Genomic DNA, 12,608 nt, shown 5'->3' with positions numbered 1-12,608 from the left:
TAAGCCAATTCCTATAATAGATCTGTTTATATCTGTCTGTTCATGTTTTATATATTTTCTATGAAGAATCTTGACTAATACAAGTGTTAAACAAAACAAAAATGCCATATAGTTAAGATAATTAAAACTGTAAAATTTGAAAATAAAATAGATGAATCTTTGGCTAGTATGACTCAAAAAGGTAGAGAAAGAGAATGAGAGGAGAAATACACACCCATGAGAAAAAAATTGTAATTAACAAATACAGAAAACATAAACAGAAAATACTACATACAAATTTATATAGATAATTGATACAATATAAAGTTAAAAACTACAAACCATCAAACTTGGCAGGAAAACTAGAAAATCTAAGTAGATCAATGATTACAGAAGAAAATGTCACTGCAGTGGAAGATTTATTCCCTGGAAAGGGAGTAGATCCAGGAGTATTCCACTAAACTTTTAAGAACAGATAATCCCCATCTTAAATACATTATTTCTGAGTGGTGTCTACCCATTTCATTTGGTAAGACAAGTACAAATTTCAATGCATAAACCATAAAATGGTTGCAAAGGATGGGCAAAACCATAGGCCAATCTCACTTATGAATATGGATGGGAGAAATTTTACATAAAATATCAGCTTACTGAATACATATTAAGACAAAATGATCATAACTGAGAGTTACCCAAGAAAAGTAAGAATTATTCAATATTAAAAAGCATTCATGTAAATTTCTATATTTACAGTTTAAAGAAGAAAAATCCTGTAACAAATGCCACAGATGCCAGGAAAATATTAGGGGAAAAATTGAATTCTTCACAAACAAAAATGAGAAAGGTATTTATTTAGGTTGGTATGAACGTAATTGCAACTTCAGATCATGAAACCTAGATCATTATACCTAGGTTCAAACATATCTTCGTTAATCAAAATAGGAAACATTACAATCACACATTTTTGGCAATGAGAAATAAGTTTGTTTATTTCTGTAGCATAAAAATCCATGTTTAGGGATTTGACAAACTGTTGGAAAGCATTTTCTGTCTCCTGCTGTTTGGGGAAACATTTTCGCTTGAAAAAGTTGTCAAGATGCTTGAAGAAGTGGTAGTCAGTTTGTGAGAGGTCAGGTGAATGTGGCGGATGAGGCAAAACTTTGTAGCCTAATTCATTCAACTTTTGAAAGTTGGTTGTGCAATATGCAGTCAGCCATTGTCAGGGACAAGAACTGGGCCCTTTCTGTTGACCAATGCTGACTACAGGCATTGCAGTTTTGGGTGCATCTCATTGATTTGCTAAGTATACTTCTTTAGATGTAATGGTTTTGCCAGGATTCAGAGAGCTGTAGTGAATCAGACCAGCAACAGACCACCCAATGGTGACCATGACTTTTTTTGGGTGCAGTTTGACTTTGGGAAATGCTTTGGAATCTCTCCTCAGTCCAACCGGTAAGCTAGTCATATCTGGCTGTCTTATAAAATTCACTTTTCATTGCATGTCACAATCCAATTGAGAAATGGTTTGTTATTGTTGCATAGGGTGTGAGAAGATGACACTTCAAAATGAAGATTTTTTTTTTTACAATTTTTGGTCAGCTCATGAGGCATCCACTTATTGAGCTTTTTTACCTGTCTGATTTGCTTCAAATGCCAAACAACCATAGAATGGTGGATGTTGAGCTCCTGGGAAACTTCTTGTTTAGTTATAAGAGGATCAGCTTCAGTGATGGATCTCATTTGGTCATTATCAACTTCCGATGGCTGGCCACTGTGCTCCTCATCATCAAGGTTCCTGTCTCCTCTGCAAAACTCCTTGAGCCACCACTCACTGTACATTCATTAGCAGTTTCTGGGCCAAATGTGTTGTGGATGTTGTGAGCTGTCTCTGCTTCTTTACAAGCCATTTTGTACTCAAATAAGAAAATCTCTTGAATTTGCATTTTGTCTAACATCATTTCCACAGTCTAAAATATATACAAAATATATAGCTAGTAACGTCATTATCAAAAATAATAAATAAATAAAGCAAGAAATGAGCATTAAAATGATGTTTAACATAACCACCTTTATTCAAGAATGTGTTCCGATACCAAATGGCAAATTTCAATAATGCAAAAAAGCTCAATTACTTTTACTAGACCATTTCAACAGACCCCGCACTAAATGTGGAAACATCATAAGCAATTCCACTGAAGCAGGAACAAAGAAAAGATGCCAGCTGTCACTACTACTATGCAAAACTGTTCTGGGGATTCAAGCTAATCAATTTTTAAAAGGGGGAGGAGAGACAAGTAATTAATACTTTCAATTATATATTCATCCACCTAGAAAACTCAATAGAGTCCACTTCAAACCATTTAAATTTTATGAAAATTGGGTAAGATATTTAGAAATATGAATGGCACACTAAAATTGAATGCCTTCCTATAGAGCAATACAGAGTGAGCTCATTACGTGATCTGCATGAAATGCCCACCCCCAGATTCCCTTGTGGCCCAGTGGTAAATAATCCGCCTGCAATGCAGGAGACCCAGGTTCAACCCTTGGGTTGGGAAGATGCTCATGAGAAGGGAATGCAACCCAATCCAGCATTCTTGCCTGGAGAATTCCATGGACAGAGGAGCCCGGTGGGCTACAGTCCACGGGGTCACAAAGAGCTGGACACAACTGCGTGACTAACACTGGGTTGGCTGCTTTGTATTGAGGCTGCAGCCTATGGTCACCCCACTATAAAACCCCTACTCTTCCTGGACACTTTGATGTAGTCACCTCCCTTTACTTCCTTCACTTCCTCTGCTGCTGCTGCTGCTGCTGCTAAGTCGTTTCAGTCATGTCCAACTCTGTGCGTCTGCATAGACGGCAGCCCACCAGGCTCCGCTGTCCCTGGGATTCTCCAGGCAAGAACACTGGAGTGGGTTGCCATTTCCTTCTCTAATGCATGAAAGTGAAAAGAGAAAGTGAAGTTGCTCAGTCGTGTCCGACTCTTTGTGACGCCATGGACAGCAGCCTACCAGGCTCCTCCATCCATGGGATTTTCCAGGCAAGAGTACTGGAGTGGGGTGCCATTGCCTTCTCCAGTTATCACCCTCTACTAGAAAGTAAATACTACAAGCCCAGTGCATAGGACATGTTCCATAAATATTTGTTGAATGAAAGAATGGATGAGTCTGGGTATGCTTGTGTGCAAGCATACTCAATTGTGCTCGATTCTTTGCGACTCCCTGGACCATAGTAGCCCATCAAGCTCCTCTGTCCATGGAATTCTCCAGGCAAGAACGCTGGAGGGGATCTTCCTGACTGAGGGATCCAACCAGCATCTCCTGCATTGGGACGCCGATTCTTTACCACTGTGCCCCCTGGGAAGCAAGCCAGAGTATGTCTGACCTCAAATCCACTCTTCTCACCAGACTGAGTTGCCTCCTAATGGAGTCCACACATTTTTCCTTTGTCATCCAATGTGGCTAAAAGCATCGGTGACAAAAATGCTTTTTGAAATGGTGATGTCTGAGTCAATGGCACCAAATAGCTTGGCGATTTTTTAAAACATTCACATCCATGGAGGACAAGAGTCACAAAATGGAGATTTGAATCATTAGCAGAACTGGCAACATGATGAGATTTGATTTTCCCGGCTGTGTAGAACATATCATCCCCTTACTGAAGATTCATTTATGGCTATCTGCTGTTCTTGCTACCTTAGTTCCTTGATGGATAGATTGACCACAGATTTGTACAGGAAGAACACCTTTGTGCTATCCAGCTTGAAGTCACGAGCTGGTTTAGGAGGCTCAGAGCACTCCTGGATCTGATCCTCCACTGGAGGTCACATTTCTCCTCTCGCTGCTCTGTAGTTCAGACATATCCCTGACCTTAGACGGCATCACTCAGCCTTCACCTTTTCTACTTGAGCGTTGGTCCTTCTGCAGCTCCTTCCTCCATCACCTGCAACCCTCTCTCCCTTGAAACCCTCCTTCTCTTGGCTTTGCTCAGCCTCTCACCCTTTCCCAAAGCCACCTGTGGCTGCTGCCTTGGGTTTGTCCTCCCTCCCGCTCACGTTCCACCCCCCTTCACTGGATGCTTGAAGTGCTCACACATCACAAGGTAGGGAAAGACAGGCGGGGTTTCATAAACACCCAGAAAGATCTTACTTGGATGTTTCTTTTATGGTGTCTCAAATGCATCCATTGATTTGGGGTGGGTGGTGGTGGAAGGGAGATTCTGCTGGTTGCTCTGACCCCTGCAAAGAACATCTTTCAGCCTGGCAAAAAATGGATATTTTTTTCCTCTCTAAAGTCTGTCACATGGAAGCTTTTAAAATAAATTGGATGTCAGAATGCTGGGTATTTGATATGCTTACCAAGTGCCATGTTCTGTGTTTATTTACTTCTCACAGCAAGCTCGTAAAATACGATTTATTATTTCTATTTTATAGCGAAGGGAATGTTCTGAGAGAGATTAAGCAAGCTGTCTGTGGTGTTTCACTGTAAATCTTTCTTTCCCCAGATCATGGAAGGTGGTATGTTGTAAATTCATAAAACCGGTCTCCTGGCCTTCCTCCCATCCTGCCCCCACATTCCAGCCACAGAATCCTGGTCTGGAAGGATCCCAGGACCAAAAGCCTCATTAATAATTTACATATCAGATGGATATCACACTGCAGCTTCTCTTGAATATCAAAAGGAAAGTTTGAATGGCCAAGGAGAATACAAATGAGCAAGACAGCCTTCTCATTATCAGATGGAAGTTTTTTAATGCATTCTGCAGTTTTTAATTATGAAACATTCCAAGCATGCACACCGCTTCTGTTCTGCCCACATGCATGTGCACACACACACACACATACACACACCCTTACACACCACCACCATCACCACCAGAGGTAACCACTATCTGGAAGATGCCATGAGCATTACCTGAACATGAATATGAACATGCTGTTGTGCTTTCTAACACGCACTCACACATTTTTGAGATTTATCCTCACTGAACATATAGATCCACATATTTATTCATTTTTATCCTTGAACAGTAATAGTGATGATTATGATTTTTAGTGTTTTCTGCCAATCAGGCTGTGCTTCAGTATTTTGTATATATTGTCTCATTAATCCTGACAATGGTGCCACGAGGGACGCACCAATACTACATTCTCTAGGGGAAGAAGCTGGAGGTAGATGGTTAAGTGGAGGTCCTTGGAGGTCATAGCCTTGACCATTGATTCATCAGGATCTGACCAGAGCCCGAGACCCTAGCCTGCAGGCCATTCTGCCTGCTCTACAGACAGCCTCAAGCTCCCGTTATAGACACAGGTGGATTTATGGAGACTTTTAAAGGAAGGAGAGAACCCAGATTGGCAGCCTGGGCTCCCCCTTCTCAGCTGTTCCACTCAGCACACACCTCGCAGACAGCTTTACTCCTTTTTTTTAATTGAAGTATTATTGCTGTACAATCTTATGTAAGTTACAGGTGTTCAACGTTGGGATTCACAACTTTTAAAGGTTATACTCCATTTATAGTTGTTATAAAATATTGACTCTATTTCCTGTGCTGTACACTGTATCCTTATAGCTTATATTATACCTAAGCATTTGTACCTCTTCCATCCCTACCTCTATGTTGCCCCACTTCCCTCTCCCCACTGGTGATCACTAAGTTTGTTCTCTATATCTGTGAGTCTGCTTCTTTTTCGTTTCATTCACTAGTTAGCTACATGTTTTAGATTCCACATGTAAATGAGATCATACAGTATTTGTCTTTCTCTGCCTGACATTTCACTTAGCCTAGTGTCCTCCAAGTCCATCCAGGTTGCTGCAAATGGCAAAACGTTGTTCTTTTTTATGACCAAGTAATATTCCATTAAGGCAGCATTACTCTTAAATGAGAAAACAGGGGCTACTAAAACTGCAAAACAAAGATTGAAGGGGGACATGCATGCTTAGCCATCAGCCGTGTTTTGGTGGAATTTTCTTTTCTTTTAATCTGAAATCATGTGCAAAAGGGATACTGAGACCAGAAGATATAGCAAGAGTTGGGACAGAGGAAGCCCTGCTCCTGGGAGTCTGTGTGCACCCTGGTAAAGGGCGTGACAAGACGACCACAGTTACATTAGAAAGTACCATCCTTTTAGTGCATGCCAGCCTGGCCTTCTTCCTTGACAAAAATATCTCTTCCACCCCCATAAAGTGCGTGAGATTCCACCAACAGAAATCCTTCCAGGTCATGAAATGTTTTAGGTCTTTAAGGGTTCCTCTAACAGCATTCAAATATCCCTCTGTATGAAATATGAGACGTGTTTTTCTACCCTTTGGGCTTTTGTGAAGATCACATAAATAACTCATCAAAGGTGCCAAGCCCAAGTGCCTGTCACATTCATGGATGCTCAATACATTTTGATTCCTTTTCTTTTTTTTTTGAATACAGGAACTTCTAGGGGGGAAAACACACACACACACACACTCTCAAATGACACCTGGGAAGGGAGCATGATTGAGAGGGGGTGGGGCTGAGTTACTTGGCAGAACACTGTGCCTGAGAAGGGAGGAGTCTAGGATGGGAAAGTCCCATTCATCCTCAGGATTGTTGCCCAGGGCAGAGCTGACCTGAAAACCCATCCTTAAACCAGGATACCCTTGAGGGTCACGTGAATCCCTCAGTGGGCTTGTCAAAACACAGAAGTCGGTGCCTACCCCCAAGCATTTCTGGTTCAGGAGGCCGGGATGGGGCCTGGGGATCTACGTTACTCACAAGTTCCCAAGGGATACTGATGCTGCTGGCTTGGGACCACACTGCATTGCCTGAATCTCCTTCCCATAACTCAGATATTCTCTGTAAGCTTTCTGTGGATTTTCCTTAAAAGCAATTCACTCTGACAGAGCAGACAAAAGATAATTTCAGGCAACCAGAGTGAGTCAAAAGCAGATCTCAGTGATAGGAACAAGCCAAGATACACCCAAAGATTTCATGTGATGTATTCTCTTAATATGAAAACTCGGCACACAGATTTTTATTTTTAGATTTTAGGTGAATGGGCAAATTCCCCTCCCTTACCTCTTTTGAGCCTATCACTCTCTTCCTAGGTTTATTTTTCGGTGGGAACATTTTCTGAGCAGACAGCTCACTTTCGAAGGGCTCTCAGGCATCAGAGGACCTGGTCTCATCTGACACAGCTCTTCTGGGCTCTGTCCTGGGCATCAGGGCTTCTTTGTACTGTCCCCGCATCATTTCAGAACTGGACTCTATTCCAGTCTTCTCAGTTTACACAAGCAAAGTCACCTGTAAGAACCCTGAGAAAGAACCACACGGCAGTACACAAAGCCCCAGAAGTGACGTCTGGAGAGGACCCGGGTTTGAACTCTGTGCCACTCTTCAGCAACCTTCATTAAGCTTCAGACAACCAGACCCGGGGCATACATCAACCCCCGCCAACCTCAACTTTCCTTTCTATATGGAATGGGTATCAAAATACTTGCTGTCCCATAGAAAACAAACTTTGAATTATTGGAAAGCGTAGGGGTCAGCTATTGTCGTCAGAGGAGGGGAGGCTGTTGCAGAATGGAAAACACTGTAACCCTAGAAGCTCTACAGGCATCTCAAGAATTAGGCAAAAGGGTGTTCCCTTTTATAAAGAGAGGAACGAATAAAGTTAGAAAGAAAGATGTGGGGAAGTGGGGTGAAAGGGACATGTGATGGGGACAGCAGATCAGAGAATTGTTCTCCCTGAGGACAGGGCTGGAGTCTCTGAGCCCTGAAGACCACCTCCTGCCTCTATTTTCTTACTGTTGTTCCCCTTTCTCTTTTTCTTCTCACCTCTTAAAATAAATTCTTCCTGGAAAAGAAAAGTCATGCTATTTCCAAATCACTCTGGCAGAAACAGGTTTGAAATATTAACTTGAATCATGCAAATAAATCAAATTTATTACCCAGCTGAGTTGGAAGACTGACATATGTATATATATATATATATATATCTGTTTCTTTCCTTAATTCTACATCTGTCATGGCTGTGGTTTCATGGTACAATTAAAGCCCTGAGAATATGCTTAGAAGGTATAGTCTCTCCCTTGGCTGCCCTGAGTGAATACAGAGCTGTATTCATGGTGGTGTATCTTCCTGCCAATTGAGGCTAATAAATAAAACTTGTCACTTTCACTTCATAACCCAGAATTACTCAAATATGTCCTTGTCAAAATAAACTATGTTGAACGAGCTCTGGTTTTTTAAAAAATGTAATTTTTTCCCCTTTAATCAAGAAGAATTTCCTTTCTGGAACATTGAACAGCAGCAATACAATCAGAACCAACACAGAGAGGCACTTACCTTTCATGCAGCTTCTTGGGTCCCTCTCAAGTCCCCTCTCCTGGAGCCTGATCATTTCTCTGTGATCAGGTCAGAATTTTTATGAGTTTGACTAAAGTCTTATGAGATCTAGAGCTCAAGGAAAAAAGATAAAATGACCTTGTTTAAAAGTCATACTTTAAAACAAGCATTAGTGTGAATGTTTCATGATTAGACCTGGTAATATTTGAGAGTAAATGTGACCAATACATCACGTTTGTTTTCACTGAGATTCTGAAGTATGTGTTACTCTAATTTTGTTTAGCCTAACATTGAAATCAGAGTCAGTAGGTTATGTCACAGATAACATGACTTTAGTGCAAAAAGGATGAGGTATAAAGCTTTTTGCAAAGTGGATGAGGAGAATAGATACATGCACATGTCTGGCTGAGTCCCTTCGCTCTTTACCTGAAACTATCACAACGGTGTTAATTGGCTATGCATGCATGCTTATGTCGCTTTAGTCATGTCTGACACCTTGCGATCCTCCAGGCTCCTCTGTTCATGGCATTCTCCAGGCAAGAATACCAGAGTCAGTTGCCATGCCCTTCTCCAGGGGATCTTCCCGACCAAGGGCTCAAACTTATGTCTCTATGTCTCCTGCATTGCAGTCAGTTTCTTTACTATCTGAGTTACCGGGTCTCCTGCATGACTGTTATGTCTGTCCTAAATTGGATATAGGAAGCTGTGGATAACAGGACTTCATAAAAGTCAATTCAACTGATTTAATGGGAAAGGGTGAGATATTAGTGGTTATCGGATGTCTCAGGGAGAGAGTCTTCAAATGCAGGACTGTACTAAGTTCACTCTGGAAAAGAAAAGTCATGCTATTCCAAGGCAAGATGGCAGTTTGCCTCTTCTTGTTCCACTCTCAAGCATTCCGAACTGTCAGGAAGACAGCGTGATATCCTGCAAGGGAAATGCCCCTTGACAAGTCCAAATTTAGACACCAAATTTATGCTCAGAAAGAGGCCATTCCTAATATCTGAGTTTTCTCTGAGAATGTTAAGAAAGGGGTGTCTTCTGGCAAAGCAGTTCCAGTCCTGCACACAAGAAAGCTAGACATCTTTGAGGACACAACGCTGATGGGAGAAAGAGACCCAGAACTCAACATGGGATATCACATTTGTAGGATAAAACCGGGTCATCCACCCAATGTAGGCTAAAGAAGGAGCTACAGTGAGAAGGTTCTGGGACAGGGAGTCCAAATGGACTAAAGAATCTGAGACAATGAATGTATGTAACCCACAAGAAGCGCTTACTCAGATTCATGGCACCTCTGAACTTTAGAAGTAAAAGTACCTTGAAGGTTATATAATTGTGATGCTAGTCCATGGTATCCCATTTTGGGTCAAACACAAGTCTAGATACTGCTTGTAAAGACACTTTAAGCCATGATAAAATTTAAATCGGTGGGCTCTGAGTAAAGCAGGCTCCCCTCTGCAGTGTGGAGGGACCTCATCCAATCAGTTCAGTTCAGTTCAGTTCAGTCACTCAGTCGTGTCCAACTCTTTGCAGCCCCATGGACTGCAGCACGCCAGGCTTCCCTGTCCATCACCAGCTCCTGGAACTTGCTCAAATTCATGTCCATCGAGTCACTGATGCCATCCAACCATCTCATCCTCTGTCATCCCTGTCCTCTCTTGCCTTCAATCTTTCCCAGCATCAGGGCTTTGTCCATTGAGTCAGTTCTTCGCATCAGGTGGCCAAAGTATCCATCCAATCAGGGGAAAGCCTTAATAGAAAAGACCGAGGTCCCCTGAGGAAGAAGGCATTGCATCTCTGGAATGCCTTCAGACTCATACTGCAGCATAGAATTTTCCCTGCTCCACAACCATATGAATCAATTTTGGCAATAAGTCTTTCAGTCTCTCTCTCTTTGTCTGTCTCTACCTTTCTCTCTCTCCCTGCCCCTGTTTCTCTGTCACTCATTCTGTTTCTTTTTGTTTGCCTCTCTGTGTGTGTATGTTTACACATTCTATTGCTTGTTTCTCTGGAGGAGTTAAGTCCAACAACCAGGAGGTTAATATGATTATATCTATCTGTTTAGTCACTCAGTTGTGTCCAACTCTTTGTGACCCTATGGACTGTAGCCCACCAGGTTCCTCTGTCTGTGGAACCCTCCAGGCAAGAATACTGGAGTGGGTTGCCATTCCCTTCTCTGGGGGATCTTCTCGACCCAGGGATGGAACCCAGGTATCCTGAATTGCAAGCCGATGGTTTACCATCTGAGCCCTAGTTTGCTCAAATTCACATCCATTGAGCCAGTGATGCTATCTAACCATCTTATCCTCTGCTGCCCCCTTCTCCTCCTGCCTTCAAACTTTCCCAGCATCAGGATCTTTTCCAATGAGTCAGCTCTTCACATCAGGTGGCCAAAGTATTGGAGTTTCAGTGTCAGCATCAGTCCTTCCAGTGAATATTCAGGATTGATTATCTATTTAACAAATGAGAAAACTGGGGGCTGGGGAAGTTCAGAGGCTTCTCAAGGGCCCCCTAGTTACTTGGCAGCATACCTGGGTGTGGTTCTCTGAGCCGTGTGTTCTCTTTCCACTGCGTAACTCTTAAGAGCCTCACACTGGAATAAAAGAGTTGTATGGTTTAAAATCATATGATTAAAAACCTACTTGGTATTGTAGCTTTTCAGTAATTAAGAAGTTGGAGTATCAACACGAGACCCATGGTAGCATAGCTGAAGCCCTGAGAAAGAGTCTAGAATTTTTAAGAACTTAGAACACAGTAAAGGATCCACCAGCCAAACAGAAACAAATAGATGATTCACACCTGGTATTTAGAAGTTGACTGTTCGAAAGAGAAAATTGAGTTAGTTCTTTGTGTCACACCTTACACAAATTATATCCTGGATGTGATATGAGTTAATACAAAATTAAATAAATCATAAATGACTCTAAAGGACAATATTTCTTTCATCCAGGCAAAAGAGCTGCTTTTTTCAGTCTATAAGTAAGGCAAAATATCAAAAAGTAAAAAAATCCTCTAGATTTGATAAATTAAATTCAATTTCTATTCATTTCAAAGCTAAAATTAAAAGGTAAAAATTCTTAAATGGTTATTGATCTTTTCAAATTTTCTGTATGAGTTAACTGAAAATTCATGTTCTTATATAAAATTGCCATTTCACTTATAGTTTCAAGTTATTAGCATAGAGTTATACACAGTTTTCTCTAAACATTTTCAAATGTCTGTATTTCTCATCTTGTGATTATTTTACAGACTCAAGTGTATGTATTTATTTTATGATAAAGATAGCATCAGATTAGTTGAGAAAGAAAAGATGATTAGAAAATAAAACTTTGATCAAGATAAAACTAATTTATGTTGAAAGCAAATATCTTAAATATATGGTGAATATGCACTTACACATAAGTTGAAAAGCATAAAATATTTTTAACTTGACAGATTTTATATCATAAACTTAAAATTTCATGCATTGTTATAAACAAAATTTTAAAATAAGCAACAATGGTGAATATATATATATTTTATATATATATATTTGCAAAGGGCTAAACTCCTTATTATATAAAGAATTTGTTCAAATAAATATGAAAAATATTCTGGCACACTCATTAAAAAAAAGAACAAAAGATATGAATGGGAAATCCATAAAAGAAAAAATTCTAATGGCCAATAAGTACATCTTTAAATGTTCTGTTCCAGGTTAAAATGTTCACATCAGAAATAAGCAACTGAGATCTCATTTTCTATCTAGTAAAAATGGAAAAGAATAGTACTATGCCACTTAGGAAGCAATATAAATTCCCATACACTACCCAGAAGCATGTAAATTAGTATAACTTTCTGTAGGAATATGTGATAATCTGCATCGAAATCTTTGACTTAGCCATTTCAGTTTTACAATTTATCCTAGGGAAATCAACTATGTTTGCAAAGGTAATGCACAGGGACATTTCAAAATACTGTTTTTAACAGAAAAAAAAATGGGATCAACATAAATACTAAACAATGGGAAAATGGATAAGTGAATTAAGACTTATCCACAAAGATGGAAACCTGCAGTTGAGTTGTGAAAAAAAATCACACTGTAATAGCATCTGTGCATGTACCTGGACTCTTCTCAGAGCCCCACCCCTGACCTTGGACTCACTCTTCCAGACAGACTCCCTGCATAAGCCCTGGCACAAGTTCTCTTTCAAGGATGTAATCCCAGCTGAGAAAATTGTATGTCATTTCCCCTCGAGAATGCGGGCTTCATGGCTTTCCGGAAATTCACTTGTCATCTTCAAAAAACCCCACATTAAAGCACCTCC

The sequence above is a fragment of the Bos javanicus genome, chromosome 13 (assembly GCF_032452875.1).
Source record: "Bos javanicus breed banteng chromosome 13, ARS-OSU_banteng_1.0, whole genome shotgun sequence".
Classification (NCBI taxonomy): Eukaryota; Metazoa; Chordata; class Mammalia; order Artiodactyla; family Bovidae; genus Bos; species Bos javanicus.
Note: the sequence above shows the minus strand (reverse complement) of the source record.